The sequence below is a fragment of the Anser anser genome (assembly GCF_964211835.1).
Source record: "Anser anser genome assembly, chromosome: 6".
Classification (NCBI taxonomy): domain Eukaryota; kingdom Metazoa; phylum Chordata; class Aves; order Anseriformes; family Anatidae; genus Anser; species Anser anser.
The window spans coordinates 27,676,794-27,694,948 of NC_139726.1; the positions used below are offsets into that span (position 1 = coordinate 27,676,794).

Genomic DNA, 18,155 nt, shown 5'->3' on the forward strand with positions numbered 1-18,155 from the left:
CAGGAATCCCCTCTGCTGTGATAAAGAGTCATGTCTGCTTGCCACCGAGTAGCTCTGGTTTGAATTGTCACTTAAAATCTTTCTGTTAGTCCGTCTTGAACTTTCTGCTGAAGGCATGCCCTTGTAGGAGCAGCCTCTCTTCCCCCCTCGGTGTGAAGGTTGTTCTCTGGTGGAGCTCAGCTGCTTTTCCCCAGCAAAGAGCCCTGCCTGTGCCCAGGCTGCACCGTAACTGATGGCTGGATCCGGTGAGCAGATGCTGGTCTGCTGCTCTGGCTGTCTACAGGAGGAATTGTCTGAGGGCAGGATTTTGGCTGTGAGCCGTGAGGTGAAGAGCTGGGCTACAGATCTGGCCGCTTGCCTGGGTGGTTTCCAGGCAGACATTGCATTTTTATTGTCTTGGATATTCTGCTTTGGAGGTCACTCGAAAAAGCAGAATGGGGCTATTGCTGTGCAGAAGTAGAAAAGTCTGGACAAAAAATGAATGTGGTGATACACAGGGTGTAACACTCTCGCTTCAGCGTCTGGGGTAACATATACCTGTGCTAACCCAAAGGTAATGGAAGCAATTTGTACCATGCTCTTGTTTTCCAGGCTGTGCTGACCTTACTCCTGGCAGATAGCCACTCTCCCCGCTCTGGCCCAACCACGCCACCCACCAGAGAGCAACGCAATCAAACGTGGAGGAGGAGCACTGCCACCGTGCTGCTGGGCTCAAGGGCACAAAGGACTGTACAACACTCAGGTAAAGGGCGAAAGCTGGACCTGCGGGAAGTGTAAGGATGAGCATTTCAGCCCTAGCACAAATTTGTCGTGAAATGGGTAAAGAGAACAACCTGGAAGGTAAAAGGATTTTTTTAGGACAGCTCCAAACTTCATCATTGCTGCGACTTGCTGAAATGTTTGGAAGATGCAGGGAGGTGGTACCCAGCTAGCTCAGTTCTCTGGGCTGAGCTGAAAAACAAAGTCTGATGCTCTAAGGGAAGTTGAGATAATAGTTGGACAGGCCTGATCTGGTTCTGACCTGGAGGCTTTTGGCCCCCATTGTCCTGAAAGGACACTGAGCACACTCAGGACTTACCAGAATTGAGTTTTCAGTTTGGGGAAGGAGTCTTCATCTGCTGTGGCTGGTTCACATGCTGTAAGGTTTTGTATTTCTTATTATTACTTATATCTTAGAACAGTGGCTGTTTGCATCGATATCAATCTGTCTCCCAGTTTTCAGAGCAAGAAAGTAAAGCAGTGCTGTAAAGGTGAGTAGTGTAGATGTGCACAGAGCAGTACGGTGATGGGTCAAAGCTTCCAGCAGCACGTAGTAGGTACGACCACAGCGTTAGTGGGAGGAAATGTGAATTCCTTTGGGTCCTACTGAGAGCTCTGAACCCATCTGGAGCTAACCAATTCTTCTGTCGTATGAGTCCTGAACCTTTAACTGCCTGTCTGTCCTTCTCAGAAAAGTGATGTGGCTGTGTAACCTTCCCCTCACTCCCCTTGTCCTCCAGATTCTGCTACAAATCTGTAAATCATGTAAGAGTAGACTGGCACTAGAGGAGTGAAGTTGTTCTCAGTTCCTGGCTGTACCTCTGCTTCCAGCCCCTGGGGACGAGAAAGGTCAGCGCATGCACATGCAAAGCTGAGACCTCCGCCTCCTGCCCAAAGTGATCTTTGTGTTCCTGAACCTCTTTGCAAGGGCAGTTATCATTGCTATTCAGCCGGTGTTCAGCATCTGACATAAACAGTCTCTGATCATATTAGTAGGCTCTCAGGTACTTCTACAGTACAAATAATAAATAATAATGAGCTGCAAGGAAGACCTCTGAGTTTTGGATGTCTGCTCAGGCTGGGCTCTTACAGCTTCCACCTGATGCATCCCCTTTGAAGACCCTTCTGGGCCACTGTTGCTGGCAGTGCAGCAATGCTGCCAAAAGAGTGGCCTGGGAATAGGGTCCCTTTGTGCTAGGCGTGAAGGAAAAGGTGGTCCTCAGCCCAGGGAAGTGTGCTTGGAAGTGTGGTGGGGTGGGTTCCTGTGTAGTGGTGGCTTGGTTGTCTTGATGGTCCTGCCGAGGGCAGCAGGACATTCCCTCACACCTTGGGTGGGAAGAAGTGCCAGCCCTGGGCAGAGGCTGTGGCTTCTTGTCTCCCTGCTGCACACTGCAATGTGAAAATACAAAATGGTGCCATGGGAGATGCTGTGCGGCTGTTACCAGACATGAGGGAGACGCGTTTGTGCGTGGAATCTCCGGGCTGGTGGCCTTTTAATGACTGAGCTGGATTACACTCAGGAAATGTATAGGAAACCTTACAATAAAACAGAAGGATACTTGAATGGTTCAGCAGCTGGTAACCGGGGACTGGCTTGTGTTATTACGCACATTACTCTGGACAAAGTGTTGGTTTGTATTTGCTGTAGCCAGCAAGAGCTCTTTTTAGAAGAGCTGGCGTTGCAGCACAGGTAGCACATCCAGCACGGGGGGCTTGCTGTGCGTGGCTCTTTGGTGGCACTGCAGGGAATACCTGTGCCAGTTGGTGTCTGTGCAAAGGAGAAGGCTGTCCAGAAAGCAGGGGTTACAGCAGCATTGCTGTTTTTTTCTTTCTAGTCTTGTCACAGATGAAAGAAATGCAATGCATTCAAAGCAAAGCTTGTCTTCAGCTGGAAGCTGTGAGACTCTCTTACTGTGCTGTTTTCACAGCCTCTTGGGGTTTCTCTCTAGTCCCGTTCCTTACAAAAAGCCGCTGAAGATGTGGCTCTCAGTAAAGCGTGGATGTGTGAATTAACGAGGAAATGCCTGAGTGCAGGGAATGAAGATCAAGGCTCCGAGCTCGCTTGTCAGAGCGGGTCGTGCTAGGTGCAGGCAGGTGCTGCAGCTGTTCCCGTGCACAAAGAACAAAATGCCTGGCCTGGCACCCGCACGCGCCTCACAACAGCAACCAAGCCTTGTACAAACAGTGAGGACCAGAGCCCAGCTCAACTCCAGGCCAAATTTCCTGCTCTGGTTCGTTGGTTGGGCTGCTGGCTCGACATCACCTGAGTATGGCAGCATTTCTCCCCCTAAAGAGCATCTCTTTGGGGACTGGTGTTGAATGAAACGAGGCAGAAATGGTTCTTCCCTTGGGCAGCCCCTTCCTATCCCAACACCAGTTGTGCTTCCCACAGTTTTCCATCTCTCAGCACTAACCCTACCTGAAGAGAGACCTTTGACCAAGGCCCTGCAGCTATGGTCCGTAAGAAGAATTGCTCACAGCCAAGTTCTTCTTGGGGCTCAGCCCTCACCAGCCAGGCAACTGTGGGCTGCTGAAAAGGAAGTGGAAGGATATTGCTTAGAGGGAGAGCCTGTCCTTGGCCTGTCTTCCACCGTGCTTTTTGTTCCTTTGCTTTGATTTCCCTTGAGGATCAATGGGGCTCTGCTGAGCATCTCATACCCATTTGGCCCATGTCGCACAAGGAGTCAGGTCAGATGGATACCTGGCTGCTGGTAGAAAGGCAGCAGCACTGATCCTGGGGCGTTGGTTGCACAATACGAGAGCTCATGGGTTAAATGCAAGAAAGACAAAGCTTTGTCCAAAGTCACAAACTGAGTCAGATCCCAGAATAAACCTGGCTCCTCTCAAATGGCAGATTAATGCCCAGGGACTGGCCTGTATCTGCTGTACCTGCTCCCTCGGAGCCCTCTGTGATGGGAGAAAACTCCTGGCTCCCCGCGTCGATTCATGAGACGAGAGCTCTGCTGAGCTGTCGTTTCCTCCAGGGCAGTGCTCAGCAGGGTAGTCAGCAGTTTGTCATCCCTGCCCTTTCTACCCGTAGCAATTGCTGCCACCAGTGAGTAATTGGTTATTATTATTAAAGCCACGGGGAATGCTATGAGATTGTTTTATAAGGGGTGGGGGAAATTGTTTTATAAAATGGAGGGCACCAGCATAGCTTCTCTTCTCTGTAATGGGAGGTAAATACCTGCAGAAGGTGAGCTGGGAGGTTGTTCTTTCTGAGGAAAGAAAGCAAGAGGTGATACAGGTGATCAGTGGCAGCTGAGGAGATCTGAGCCTTGTTTTGCAGTCCCCTGCCTTGAGAGCTGGTTTATGGGTAGCTGAGGGTGAAGATGCTGGGCGTAATCCTTCCTGACGGAGCTCTGTACAGCCAAAGGCAGGTGCCAGTTGCGTGTGGTGGATTTGTGCTGATTTCTGAAGCCAAGAGTTAAGAAACTGAGAGGCAGAGCCTTGGAAGAGCGAAGGAGCGAGGGAGATGTGCATCTCTCCAGAAACTCTTGCAGATTCCTGGAAGCAGGCGAACGCCGGCTGCCTCTGACATCACTTTTTTCCATGGCAACACAGAAAGACATCATTGGGGTTCTGACAGGGCAGTCAAAAGGGCTTGCATGGCCTGGACACAGCGAAAGGCCCGGACGTCACACGAGGTGACATACGGCGGTACCTTGGAACAACCTCAGCCACCAGCTCGCCAACCTCTGGCTCCTCCACCCTGCGCTGCCGGGGCTTACTGGAGCCAACTGGGGAGCACAAATGCAGGGGCTGAACCTCTGCCCTCTTGCATTTTTCAGGTGTTGCCTTCCTGTGGCGAGAAGTGGTGACTTCCACCTTTTCGTGCATGTATTTTTAATCATTTTTATGAACCTGTTGAATTCTGTGCACGTTTGGGTATCTTGTCCATCAGTTGCCATGATGAATTTGAGCGGAATATTCCTGCAGAAAACGTCCCCCAGCTTTTGCAGTGTTAAGCGTGACCGTGACTTTATAAACGGGCAGGGCTGTGAGCCCTGTGCCAAAACTGGGGATGCACAGTCATCCTCCTTAAAGAGAGCCACTGCTGCAGGAGCTTGCTCCGGTTTGCTTTGAAGTCAATGGCAAGTTTCCCATTGACTTAAGTAGGAACATGTGTTTAAAGAAATGAATAATGCTGCTCCTCGCTTCTCCAAGTTTTATATGGTCAGGGCATAGCCTGATTTGACCTGGACACTCAGCCTGTGTTTTACTGCTACTTCAGCCTCCGTCTCAGCTGCGCAGTAGGTAGCACAAGTTTGATTTGTGTAGAAGAGCTGCATACTATTGGTAACTTATATTACGAGCATTAATTGTGTAGGACTGATAAACTGTGAAGGTTTCCTTGTTTTCCACCAGTAACTTTCACTTTATATTGGATTTGGACAGAGCGTGCATCAGGGTGCACGGCGCCTCTATTTTTCCTGCACGTGTTGCTCCTGCTTTAGATGACCGACGTGTGAGGGTGGAGTTGCCGCAGTCCCTGTGGAGGGAGGGAGCCGTCACCGCTGGCACAACCCTTTGAACCGTGCCAAAGGTACCCAGATGGCCCCAGGCAGGAGCAGGCCTTGCTCAGGCCCCAGGCTCCAGCCAGGGCATCGTGGAGAGGCCAGCGGCACGTCCCTGGGGACCTGTCCCCACCCCCAGGGCCACCCCTTCCCCACTAGACCAGAGGGAGTCTGAAAGGGCATTACCGTTTTTCTTGGCATTGATTGCAGGACGAATGCTTATTGAAACAATTGCCTCTAATAGCTCAGGAGAGGCCTTTATGTTCTGCTGTGGCAGTGATCTACAGATAATGGCTCCCTCCGAGATTCTCATGCTCTCCTGTGATCCCCGTGCTGGATGCATTAAAGCTGACCCGCAAAGAAAAATATGTATTTCTCTTCTTTTAAATGCTTCTTAGAGTTCTCTGAAGTACCGCTATTACTGGTGCATTGCTCGTCGTTTATTGGGGTTTCTTGGCATTAAAGGGTGAGCCATGGTTTTTGTGGAGTGAGGAGACAAACTGCTTGCTTTTCACCTCAGAAACAGGACTGTCCTGAGCAGAGGGAGTGTGTGCTCTTGGGCAGGGGGTCCGAATCCCTCACCAGAGGGGCAGAGATGCCAACGTGTGACCATAGGGACCTTCTCTCCCAGCTCCTCAGCAGAACTGGATGCAAAGGTTTCCAGCAGAAGTGAATTTTCATCAGAACATGCAGCTTTTTTTTTTTTGAAATTGAAGCGTTTCATGAGAACGTGTCAATTTGAACATAATTTTCAACAGGAAAGTCAAAGTGAATCATTTGGGCTTTTCTGTTTTGTTTCATTAATGTCAAAATGTCTTGTTTTGATAGAGACAAAATTGTCATTTTTGTGATGTAAAAATGTTTTACTTCCACCTGCTCATTTTATTCCATTTTCTACTAACTAGAAATATACTGTTCATAAGCTATTAATTTATCATTATCTTTAGATGATATTTAATACCATACCTAATCTTGATGTATACTGTTTTGTTTTGACATCTAAACCAAGTGTCGTCTTATTTTAGTGAAATGAAATTAAGATGCCAAGACAAAACGATTCACTGTTTGTTAAAATTAAATATTTTCTTGTTTCCGAATCAAAAAAAAAAAAACAAACACTGTTTTTTAAATTTTCACTTCTTAATGGGGAATGCAGCTATGTTCTGGGGTGTGAGGCTGTGGAAAGCAGCTCTGTTGCCAGTCAGTATGCTCTTGAGCACTTGAGTTAAATCAGTGCTAGCAATTAAAAAGCAAGCAAGCAGGTTAAAACAATCTGGGCAGCAATAATTTCCCTTTCCAGTTAATGAGGTTTCGTGTGGAAGAAGATAGGATGAAGGGCCGTTGCGTGACCTGTCGTGTAGCTCGTGCTGGCCGCAGCGCGTAGGAAGCGACTCGAAGATGTTCGTGTTCGCCGTCCCCAGCTCATCAGCTCCCAGCCTGGTGATTATGAAGCTGTACCAGAAGTGATGGCATCTTGCTGTCGCAAGCAGTACCTCGACCTGGCGCTTCTCTCATGAGATGCTGAAGGCACATGGATGTGAGGTCCGGTGGTCAGGAAGGGAGAGACGACCGCCCGGCTGAACTCCCTGGGCGTCGGGACCAGCGCCTACCTCTGGGTGCCGGGACTCAGTTATCGGTGCTGCTAACTTGTTGTGTGATGCTTCCAAATCACGCTGCGATAATGGCACTTATACATCACGCTTTGAAGATGCTTTTTATTGACTTAATGTGAATATTATTGCCATCGTTTATTACGGGGAAGTATCTCATAGTAATTGAAATACAATATGGTGCCATTAATCACTCTGAATACGAAATGCTAACTTTAAACTGTTCATAGTGTATTAAACACTCCTCTAACCATAAAACAATTTGACTTGCAGTCAGATAGTTTAGAAATGGCCAATGTTTCAGATTCGCGGTGATTGGCGTTTATGTGGCGGTGTTTACATTTCTGTATTTCTGAGCAAAGTATTTTCCTTGGAATTTCTGCAAAGGAGTTGGGGCTTGCAGCTTTCTGTTCCTTGTTACAGAGGTGTGAACAGGTGTAAGCTGAAGACGCAACTGCTGTCTGCTTAACAGCATCTCCACTGTGCACCTGAGATAGGAGTGAGTCTGAGCACTCTGTGTGCTGTGTACAGTGAGCATTTCTCCTAAAATATCACTAGCGCTCTTTCCCCAAGCTGCCTGGTAAAAGAAGAAGTGAAAAAGAGCCAAACTCAAATACTAAGGTTGTAGACAGTGACTGTTAAAATAAAGCGCCTTTGTTTCATAGGGTGCTTTTGAAATTTAATTCTCTCTTCTGTGTTGCTTAGAAATGAAAGGGTTTCCCACTTTGAAAAATAATTTTCAATTTAAAAAAATGCCCAAAAGAATAAAATCATTTAAACTGCTGTCATAGCAAAACTACACCAGTGCCATCTGTGGTGCTTGACCCAGGTGTGATAAATCCCCTCCAGACGTGCCCGGCTCCTGGCCTCTGATGCCTCTTTGCTGTCTGTGCCCAGGTAGGGAAATGAAAGCCCTGACGAACAGCTCTGGTCCTGCTCCTGCCCACACGGCGCTGCTGCAGCTACAGCCTTGCAGGATGGGCACGGGGTGGGTTGGACAACGTGCAGTAGTTGGGAAAGCTCCAATGTTTGCTCCTACGGAGTCTCCAAGGAGCCCTGCTATCCAAATGCTTGCAGGAGCCTCCTTTTTTACGGCCGGATTCTAAAAGCATACTTCAGTGGCGCACGCAGGAGGTGGGAAGATGTGTAAGGTCACTTCTCAGGGCACGTTTTTTTTTTTCCAAGACGAGCAGAGCAAGGTCTTTCTGCTGAGGGAGGGGCTTTTTTTTTTTAGCCGGAGCTTTTATTGTCAATATGTATTTTTAATAAAAGGGAAGCGCTAGAAGCGGTAGCAGGTGACGGAGCCCTGTGCTGTTCAGCTGCTGACATTTATAAGACAATGCCAACGTCTCTTCAAAACAGACTCCTGCTTGCCACTACTGTATTGATGTACACATTTATTGTAGAACTGACAGCAGCGAGATGAAAATGATAATGTATGAAAAAATCCCAGAGGCACAAACCAGCGGTTTTGCAATGCAGCCTCTTTGCCTTTGGCATCGTGCGGAGGGTAACGCTCGTAGATGAGTCACTGTGAAGCAGCACAGGCTACTCTCATGCATCCTTGATACTCATTTTTCCCAGTTTCTGGTGACACCAGCTGTGTATATCTTAATCATCTCTGAGCGTTTACATTTCTTTCTCGATTATCTATAAACAAAGCGTGGCAATTACATGGCAGGTGATGGCTGGAGGGAGCTGGTCAACTGTGAGGCTGTGCGATGTGCTGGGCACGGGAGAGGTGAAAAATAAATACACTCCAGGCGGCGAAAAGGGAGCGGTAACCTTCCAAATAGCATAGAGGAGCAGAATAAATTTACTGCGGAGGATCAATACAGATCGGAGGGCAAGTGAGTGCCAGGCGTCCATCCGCAGGCTTCAGCCCTGCATGCCCCAGCCCAGCGAGGTCTTGGAGCAGGGCACGCTTCGGTGGGCTGGGACTTGTGCTCAGCGCCCTGTACCTTGGGGCTTTCCTCAGCCAGCACGGAAACGATGCCTGGAAGGAGGAGGAAGTCGCGTTAGGTTAGAGCCCGGTGCTGCTGATCAGTTCTCCGTGGAGCATTTTTGGTCGCATAGGAGCAGTCCCCGTGGCAGCAGGCTGACCTTTGCTGAGGGAGGAAAGCTTATTCACGGGGCACGTTTTGTAGGATGCTCCTTACCGCAAGGACATCGATTCAGCAGTGTTATGCCGATGTTGTGCGCCAGCCTTTATTTCCGGATGAAAAATGAACATAAAGAATATGCCGTATCCATTGATTCTTTGAATTTGCATATTTGGATATATATATATGTTTGATGTCTGCCTTCTGTGTGTAGCTGTTTGCCAAACGTGACAGGATTTGTTTTTTAAACCTGGGGGCGAGTTCTGCCCTGTGCATTTAAAATAAGATTTCTCTGAATTATTGAATATGTCAATAAATAAAGCAGAGGAAGCAGGCAGGGAAAAACCCAGAGGTCCTTGGTGAAAGGAAGTTGTAGATGCTGGTAATAGGCTGTTACAGCAGTTTAAAAAGAAAAAAAAAAAAAAAGAAAGAAAAAAAAAGGGCAACTTTAAAAAGTGGAAGGGACAAAGAATCGGATCGAATGTCTCTGTTCTGTTTTTCTCTGGGTTTGATGGCAATTATGAGCTTAGCCCTGGATGGCATTTCTTGTTTTTCCATGAATTCAATTCCACCTCGTGGTGGAGGGTGAAGGAGAGAAGCATTTGAATAGATGCCAAAGCAGAGGGAGGAGGGACGTGGGGGATGCATCAGTGCTGCCCCGGGGGATGCCCATGAGGTGGGAGACAGTCCCGGGAAAGACATGCAGCTTTCCAAACAAACGGCCTTTAACCCACAGCACAGCTGAAAAAAGGGAAAAGAAAAGGAAGGGGAAGGTCAGGCCCCGGAGAGAAGCTTGCCCACAGAGGATGTGACCTGTGGGAGGCTGCAGCCGCTGTGGGCTTTGCTGCTGTCTGTAGCAGCATCCTGTGCCCGCAGTGGCTGTCACCAGTCGGCTCGGATGGCTCATCTGAGTGCTGGCCTTCCCCGCTGTCCCACAGATGTGTGCAGAAGGAAGGGGGCTTCCTTGCAAGAAATTGTTCTGCATGCGGGTTTGCCAATGCGTGGGGCAGAGCGTGCTGTAAGCCAACAGATCGCTTCCTTAAGTAAATAGAGCAAGGCAATTTTGCCGTAATTGTTGTGAATTGGAGACAGCGTTTGGTGCATTAAATGTGTTGTATGTTAGACAAGTAAAGCATGTTTGGTATATTGGGAAACACAAAATAGCAGGATTTTACCTTAATTGTGTGCAGCGTGGAGGAGGAGGAGAGAAATGGGGTACTGAGGGCTTTGTACGCAAGGCTTGTGGGAATGGTCGCATTGATCGCAGCGGGAGGAAAAGCATACGCTATTTATTCACAGATAGGTGCAGCAAAGCTGCCACCTGGCCTGGTGGTGCTGCAGCAGGAGGTGGGTCCCCAGGGCTCAGGGCAGGGCTGGGGGCTGCTGCCAGCACCTCTGCCCCCCTCAGCTCCTAGGGGACGAAGAATAAAAGACTGCATTTTACAGAACGTGTCATCCCGTCCCCAAAACTACAGCGTCCCTTACACTCCTCTCAAGAGATCTTGCATGAGCAACCATTTAAATGAGTGTTACATTATTTACAACTTTCGCTATTATTAAATTAATGTTACATTCATTGGGGTTTTTGTTTTGTTTGCAAGGCAGAGCTGTAATTTGAGCAACATATTCATCAAGTCGGAAATGGTGGCTCCAATTATTTTAACATTCATTTGCCCATTCAGCTTCCTCTGCATCTGCCGTTTTCTTCCATGCGGCAGCGTGTCGGAGCGCAAAGCACGGCCGGAGACGTTTTTGTGCTGTTCAGCAGCGAAATCTCCACGAGGGAGACGATGGGAAGTGTTCAATCCAGCACAGCTGAGGCTGCTAGAGCTCTTCTGCGGGGCCATAAGGCGCCCCTTGCAATGGCAGCGTGTCCCCGGGCGTGGATTTCCTTTCTTTGCAGGCAAAAGACTCCTGACTTCAGAGCATGGGAAGATGGGGTAGCAACTTTTTAAATTCAGGCTGGGTAACGAGCAGAGGCTCCATCGATTTGCTGGCACAGGAGCCTTGGTACAGCAGTTTCACGTGGTGGTGATGCTCATCGAGGTGAGTGTGGGATAATTGGTTCAAATCTGAAAGGATACTTTTGATTGCTGGGTAAGCAACCGTAACAAAGCTTCAACCCTTCAGCAACTGCTGAAAATAAGCCAGAATATCAAAAAAAAAAAATGTTGTTTATTTTGATCCTGGAAGTGTAAGCTTTCCTGACGTGGTCGTAAAATCTTGTAATTTATTAATGCTGCTCTCTTTGAGACTACATCCCGTACCACCCCCTGGCATCTGATGTTTTTGCCTCTTTGGGCCCGATCTTGCAGCTCTGTTCTGTCAAGCAGTGCTGGGGTGCTGCTGCACTGGCCCCCAGCGTATGAGTGTCAGGACTCCAGCCTTCCTCGTCACAGGACTCTCTTAAGATTGTGTTTTTTTGTGTTTTTAAATACCAGGAAGTGTGTTCTCTTTTTCCTTTGTCTGCTTTCTTAGTCTGTGAGACTCATTTGAGCTTTTTCCAGCAACCACAAGAGTTAACTTCATGCTTTAGCTTTTTGTTTTTTCTTTCCCAGAGGAAACAGGAGACTCTCAGACGATTCTTGGCCTGCAGGAGCCTGGGTCTCTAGGGAAAGCAAAACCTAAATATCACAGGGCTACTGATAAAACTATGGGAGGAGATGGCCTTGAAGTGTGAGTGTCCTTGTAGGACCATGCCTGCACCCATCTAGGTCTTCAGCCTGCAAAAAGGAGTTCCCATTCTGCCTTGGCAGTGCTGCCAAAGTGCTGGCATCCCTCTGCTTTTGTCTGTGCGCATCCCATTTTTCAGCCAGGTATTTGCAATCACACATATTGAATCCAGTTGCTTGGTGTGGCCGGATGGCTCCAGGCAGAAGTGGCATCTCCCTTTCCATTAGATCCAGAAGAGGAGATGGATAACACGCGCTGAAGGGCAGAAAATACAAACCTGTTATTCAAAATTTGATCTTGCTGAATTCCTCCCGTTTCTCAGCAAGGGACAGCACAAAGCAGCACTGCTGGCAGCAGCCCGTGCACTGCCGGGGCTGGGGGCTCCTGCATGGGTGCAGCAGCCTGGGGGCAGCCAGGCCGACTTTCGCAGGGACCCGCTCGAGCACAGCGTGGGGGCGGCGGGGTGGCGGTGCGCAGCAAGATAATGAAATGTGGCCCTGCAAGACCCTCAGCGACGGCTTGTCGGATGTGCCTGTGCTCTGTTCATTAATCTGCGATAATTAGACTTATTTGCAGAGGTTAACAGCAGTGGCACATGGTAATTAACCACTCGTTCCCCGCCGAAGGACTCATAAAGCTGCTCACATGACGCAGGTCCGGCTGTGGATATTTTTGGTGCTGGGGGGTGCCCCCCAGGGGATGATGCACCCCAAAACCCCTCGTCTGTGCCTGACCCACCCCAGGGACAGGCTGCGGGAGGGGGCAGGAGGAAAACAAATCTGAAACCTCTGCTGTTTGCTCTGCTGCGCCTCGCTGGCCGGCTGGGAGCTGTGATTTCCCCAGGGCAGGGGCACTATTGCTCAAACACCTGCTGCTGCCGTGGGCAGGTGTTTTGGGAGGGCGGGAGGGAAGGGGCCAGCGTGCCCCCCAGTTTTGCAGGGCATTGGATACAGCATTAGAGCTGGGGCCAGAAAGGCAGATTTTGGGCAGGATCCCTCCTCCCTTCCCTTTCATCCCTTCTTCCCCCAACCCCCCCCAAGTGAAACCGAGCTAATTAGTCAAATAGATGAGGATAGGCCAGGTGGGGAGAAGCCCCGTTGTGTGCTCTATATTAGTAACTCATGGGGGAGCAGCCGGATTGGAGCGAGATTGAAAGGGAAAATTGTAGGTGCGTGTCGAAGGATAAGTGGGCTGAGCGTTTCCCCCCGGCGTGGTGACGATGCCGTCCTTCCCCGTGGCCGGCCAGCCGTGCCGGATCCGTCCCCTGCTCGCCTGGTGGGTTCCAGCCCATGAACAAACGAAGCCCCTGCTGGTGGGGAGAGGCCAGGCACAGCCGGACACATCTCAGCAATTTGCGAGCAGTGCACAGGAAAAGGAGGAACCCCAAAAAGTTGCCCCGGCACAGCCCCTTGTCCTGACAGCAGTGCGCTGCTTGTCCCGATGGCCACGTGCCAGCACCAGCCCTTCTGCCTGCAGACTCCCAGTTTCTGTTCCCCTGCCCAGGAGCTGCTCTGACGGAGGCGGTGTTTGTTTGCAATTAGTGCCTTCGCCCTGGGCTGGGGAGTTTGCTTCAATTATCAAGCAGAGAAGTGCAGCTGGTGGCTGGGAAACCTGCAGGAGCTGGAGCATCCCCTTGGAAACCTCCAACCCTTGTCCATGCGCCCTGGAGCCCGTCCCATTGCTGAGCTCAGCTTCAGACAGGGGAAGGATTTCAGCTCTCAGCATCTGGGACTTTTTGCAAGGTCGCTCTGAGCTGGGCACTGAGGGCAGGAGCGGAGGGCATCTTCCCGGAGCACACAGCGTGGTCCCCTGGGCGTTTTCTCTGTGGAAGTAACAGGGTTTCTTCCCAGAACAAGAAACCCCTTGCATCCATCATGCACAGCAGAAGGAAGCGCATGTGCCGAGTGAAGCAGCAAGTGGCAGGCTGCTTAAAATGGCAGCTGCCCACACGAGAGCTCTCCCCACTCCTTATTGTGGAGAAGGTGAAATGCTGATGGTGGAGCCTGGGCTCTAGCGGAAACGCCGTGGCTGTCCCCTGCACGCGGTGTGTGCCCTGCTGGGTCCAGCAGCTGAGGACAGGATCCCAGTGCCACCAGAGGCTGTGATGAGCATCCCAGTGAAGCAGCTGAGGCTCTTTGAGTTGTTGGACTGGAAAATACAAAATGTCATGGTGAAGACGCAGGAATCAAAAGAGAAACAACTGCATGGACGGCAGCAAAGGAAACTTCCTGCAGGCCCAGGTTGCTTGATCGCGGTATGGCAGGCACTGCTGTGCTAACAGGCAGCAAGGAGAACTAATTGGCAAAGTCTGGACAACTGCATCTCCTCCAAGGCAGCCAGCACTGAATAAGCTCTCTCCTGGAAGCACAGGAGACCTGCTGTTCCTCCAGAAAGGCCTTGGTGTAAGAGAGCTGTTTGTTTATCGGTCAGCTGTGTCCTGTGGTTATTTTATGTACGTTCAGCCTTTCACATCCCCCAGTTTCCCATCCATACCAGCTTGGCCAGAGCCAGTTGCAGAAGCTTTGCCACGCACTGTGTGAGGAGGAAACATTGCACACAGCAGCTAAAGGCATGGCTTCATCAAAGCCAGTCGCTCCTCGTATGGTGGCCTCTTCTTGGTGTGGCACAGAGCAGAAAAGGCGGTGCTGGGCAGGCCGCTCTTGTTAGGAAGGGGTAATGATGGCAAGGGGAAGTGTCTCTACTGCCAACCTCCACTTTCCCAAAGACCTGCTTCCTCGTGCCTGGGAAAATCACATGGAGAAAACTTCTCTGCTCACAGCTGCAGGACTCCTTTTGCTGGTACATGGTCCCACACCTTTCCACTTTGTTTCTTCCCTTGCTTCCCTGGCAGCCGTCCCTCACAGCTTTTCTGTCTGCCTGCTCTTCCTTCCCTGTACCGTGCCATGGTCGTAATCCCATGCGTTTGCTGTACCAACTCCCATTAAATCTCTCAGGCAACACAGTTTGGCTTCTGCTCACACTGCCTCGTGTGTCTGCATTTGGTATTTTCTATCCGTTGTTTGGAATCTTTGGGGTATCAGATGAGTTTACTGACTTCTTTATCCCAAGTGACAGGACACAAGAACTTCCACAGCCCTAACACAAACCTTTGCCAGTGCACGGGCTTTCCAGTTCACAGGGTATGTCATTGTACCCAGAAATTAAAAGCAAAAAATCCTCCTGAATTAGACTGAAACTTAAAACCTAGCTGCATTTCCCCTGAACTGGAAGAACGTCATGAATAAATCTGGGAGGCTCCTCAAACCCTGGCTCTGGGCAGGCCCACCAGGAACCCAGGCATGTCATTGCAGATCTTTTTTTCTTTTTTTTCTGGGTTCAGTGACAGTTCATCGAACAGGAGATGACACGTTTCAGGCTGGCATTTTTCAGACTTTCTGACTAGCTGCAGAAATGAATGCTTGCTTCTGAAGGAAAAACATAGTTAGGCACATCTGTAGTGTTGGGAGTGAGCATTTGGTGAGGAGGACAGTTCTTTCCCAGTCTTGCTGGCAGCGCCCAGCGCTCCTGTGGCCCAGGATCTCTTCTTACCACCTGTCTCATCAAGAAAGGTGATGTGGGTCCCAGCACACAAGGCCCAACTGCCAGACCTAAGCCCCCAGCAACACCTCAGCAGGGCAGGGGCTCGTTGCACTTGCTGTCCTCTCCTTCCCCAGGGCAGGCTTTTGTCCTGATCCCCAAGCTGCCCAGGAAAGGCCTGGGGCATCCTGCAGACCTGTGCTGTCCGGGTGGGACACCTTCCATTGCTTGTTTTTTTTCAGAGGCGAAACGTAACGTGAGAGAAATAGGAGCTACGCCGGGACAACAGGGGAGATGTTCGGCAGCGAGAGCACTGACAATACAAACCCATCTTCTCAGCCACAGTTCTACAGATTTTTTTCTGGAAAAAAAGTAGAAATGATGTCAAACAAAAACTGCTCCTTTGTGAGGCATGCAGAAGGAAAATGTCTCCAGCGTTTCAATTTTCACTTCATGAAAACAGTTTCCGCATTTTCCAACCAGCTATTGCAAAAGGATTTGCCATTAGTAAGAGAAGAAGCCTCACATCTGGTCAGGGTTTCGCCACCAGACAAAGGGAAGGACGTCAGCGAGGCTTTAAATGCAGATAATGGATTATCAGCAGGGAAAGCAGCCCTTGGGGGTGGGTGCGGGGCGGGGAGAGGGGCTGGGCGTCCCGAGGCACAAAGGCAGCCAAGTGAGACATCTGGGAGGGCTGCGCCTGGCTCCGGGACTTGGGCTCCTTCTGATCCCCCGATGCATCCTAGATACGGCCTTCAGGGGAAGAAATAGTGTTAACTGGTTCCTGCTCCCAAACCTGCGTGAGGAAGAAGAGTGAACCAGGAGGGAGACTGGTGGAGCCAGGAGAGCAGTAGGAAGCCAAGCAGAAGCCAAGCAATAAATTATTAGTGAGCACGAGTGGCAAAGATTTCAAAGGCAGCTTTGACAGAGACACTAGTGAAATCCCCAGTGTAAGGAAGAACCTTTGCTAAAATTAGCGTTAAGACCCAAGAAGCACCTTTGGTGGGTTCAGAGAGCAGCCCTGGGATGGCAGAGTGTGAATGGGAAGGAGATGGGAGACAACAAAATGCAAACAAAGGTCTGGAGCATCCGTGCTTGCCCCAGCACCCGTTAATGTACATGTTGCCCTCCCTCTGCCTTCCCAAGACCTCTCTGCCGTGAGATGTGGGTACCCAGGACAAATGGTGGGTTCAGCGAACCTGCAGAAACTGCACCTCCTGCCCTCTCTGATGGTCACCAACCAGGCATTCCCTCCGCCCTTTGCTATTTTCTTCTCATCCCTGAGCAGCACCTGACTGCTGTATATGTTCTGTATTTAAGAAGCAGAGACAGGATTTGGCATGAATTAGGCAGCAAAGGACTAGGAAAGACTTCATTCCTTTGCTTTGTTATGTATGTATTTATAGGATCAGTCATGATTACCAGAAGTATGGTTATTTATTTTGGTAACTTCCATAGGCACCAACTTCGGTTGTGGGCCCAAGGGGCTGATGGGCATGCAGATCACAACGAAGGCTGCCTGTCCCAGGCGAGACAGGTGGCTGGGAGACTCCCAAAAGGGAGACAAGGGTGTTGCAGGAGTTGCTGCGAGGGTCTGGCCACCTTATTTCACAGGATTGTGTCGTAGTGTGCCTTAGCACCGTTGGATCAAAGCAGCATCCTCAGCCCCTGCACCGCTTTCGTCCTCCGTGTACACCGGGGCTCCCATCACAGCCAACACAGATGCAAGTGCTTGAGGGCCAGCATTAGCCTTGGCCCAGCAGCAAGGGCTGGAAAAGGTGGGGACGTGGCAAGGAAATATTAAAGACTTTTCCCGTTTGCTGTTTTAGCTCATGGAAGTGATAGTCAATGTGTTTTGCTGAAGCAGATGGAGGGTGAGGCTTTGGAAAACGTATCAGGGAAGTGAAGGCTGTGCAGGGGGAGGGATACTGGTACTTTCACAAAGGCTTTTTATCCAAAATGTCAGTCGGTTGTGGAGGTTATGTGGATGTTAATAACAAAACAAACAGGAACATTAGATAGTAAACAGCCTGCTCCGGTCACCTCTCTGCCCCTCAGCTCACATAGTTACCGTTTTTGTAACTGAACCATTTATGAGTTGCTTTGCCACCCTAGGGTCTTGAGTTAAGCAAGGATCCAAATTTATAATGCACAAAAGTAGCTTTGTAAACATACATACTTCCAGGTCTTTTTATTCAGCACAGGGAAGTGAACACTGGGCATGACCCCAAATTTTACTTTCCTTTGTGGGACACCCTTAGGAACCGAACAAATGGAGGATCTCAACATTAAAATAGAATATGACTGGAAACTTCATCAGCAGCTGCGCTCACCTTGGCGTGCCTCCAGCTTGCGACTCCAAAAAGCTGGAGCTTGACAATATGGTGTTATCCTGGAATTTGGATGGACAGGCTGGGAAAGGGCTCCGAGTACCCATTCGTCATTATGGATGCACCGCATTGAGGAGATGAGCCGTGACCTTTGCAGGGAAAAAGCCATGTCCTTGACATGAAGGGATGATGAGGGGCACCAGGGGTGACACAGGGGAACCTTCATCACGTCTGCTGGTGCCCGGAGCCGCTGGCAGCAGCTGGAAGATGCACAGCCTGCTCCTGCGCCCTGTCACCACACAGCCCCGGGCGGGAGCTGCCCTGCAGCCAGCCAGGCTTGGCTCTCGCAAAGCCTCCTTCTGCACCAGGATTTTGCCACGGCCAGGCCAATGTTTTCATATCCCCCGAGGACATGAAATTTGCATTTTCCCTGCAAAATCCGAAGCCATTCCATTGCAAACCTGAGGACAGAGGGACTACTGTGGTCACCCCGTGTGCCCCATCCGCTCCCCAGGTGCCTGTAGGACTGGGCTCTGCTCCCACAGGATGCCAGTGCTGCTTCCCAAAGCCTGGCCAGCTGCACGCCTCCCTGCTTCGCTCACAACCACAGCCTCCCCCTCGCTTACT

General features: G+C 50.1%; 1 protein-coding gene across 1 annotated transcript in view; it reads left to right on the top strand.

The window, feature by feature from the left end:
• Positions 1-611: 611 nt before the first annotated feature.
• Positions 612-18,155, top strand: part of CREB1 (cAMP responsive element binding protein 1) — an 80,499-nt gene continuing 62,955 nt past the window's right edge. The window contains exon 1 of the mRNA XM_083842323.1: positions 612-742. The gene's annotated coding sequence lies outside the window, so the exon portion shown is untranslated. The remainder of the gene's footprint in view (positions 743-18,155) is intronic.